A 626-nucleotide genomic window follows, 5' to 3' on the forward strand; every position below is an offset into this window, starting at 1 on the left:
AAACGTAAACAAGCCTATAAAACGGGCGAAAAATGCCAGCGTTTATGCTACAACAATTCAAGACGGTCGGAAATCACAAAATGTGAGGAAAGGAGTGAAATCCTACCGTCTAACCCGGCTGAGCTCCGCTCGACTGTCCTCCGACGGTTTAATGCGAGTCTCGTGAGCGCACTCGTCACTTCCGCCTGCTCTGACCTGTGCACCTGCACCAGCGCGCGGGATAAAAATAGATCACAGCGCGTTCTCATTCATTCAATCCTCGAGGATGCTGAATATCTATGAACGCGTATTATCGCGCTCACGTGTTTAATCAATTACTGCTAGACTGTCTACTGTAATTACTGTGCTCACTACAGTTACATTTTACACCTACACCAAAGCACACACTTCACTCGTTCTGTACTGTGCGCGTTATTAGGGATGGGAGGTCCGAATCATTTGAACGAACCGGCTCGTTCGAACATTTCATTTCCAATAACCGAATCAGTGATTCTTTTACGTCATCACGTTATCCTTACGTTCCAAAGTTCCAATATTTTATACGGTTTATCAGAGTTTGACATCATTACAGTCATGATTTTTATTTTTTGAATGCTACATAATAATAGCATTATTGCTATATAATA

The 626-nt window shown here is 42.7% G+C and overlaps 1 protein-coding gene across 1 annotated transcript in view; it reads right to left on the bottom strand.

The window, feature by feature from the left end:
• Window positions 1–392, bottom strand: part of LOC107687388 (mitogen-activated protein kinase kinase kinase 13-like) — a gene marked incomplete at its 3' end in the record, with an annotated part of 57,428 nt that extends 57,036 nt beyond the window's left edge. The window contains exon 1 of the mRNA XM_016484683.1: window positions 107–392. The remainder of the gene's footprint in view (window positions 1–106) is intronic.
• Window positions 393–626: the final 234 nt, after the last annotated feature.

This window comes from Sinocyclocheilus anshuiensis, unplaced genomic scaffold, assembly GCF_001515605.1.
Source record: "Sinocyclocheilus anshuiensis isolate Anshui unplaced genomic scaffold, SAMN03320099.WGS_v1.1 scaffold5000, whole genome shotgun sequence".
In the NCBI taxonomy this organism is placed as follows: Eukaryota; Metazoa; Chordata; class Actinopteri; order Cypriniformes; family Cyprinidae; genus Sinocyclocheilus; species Sinocyclocheilus anshuiensis.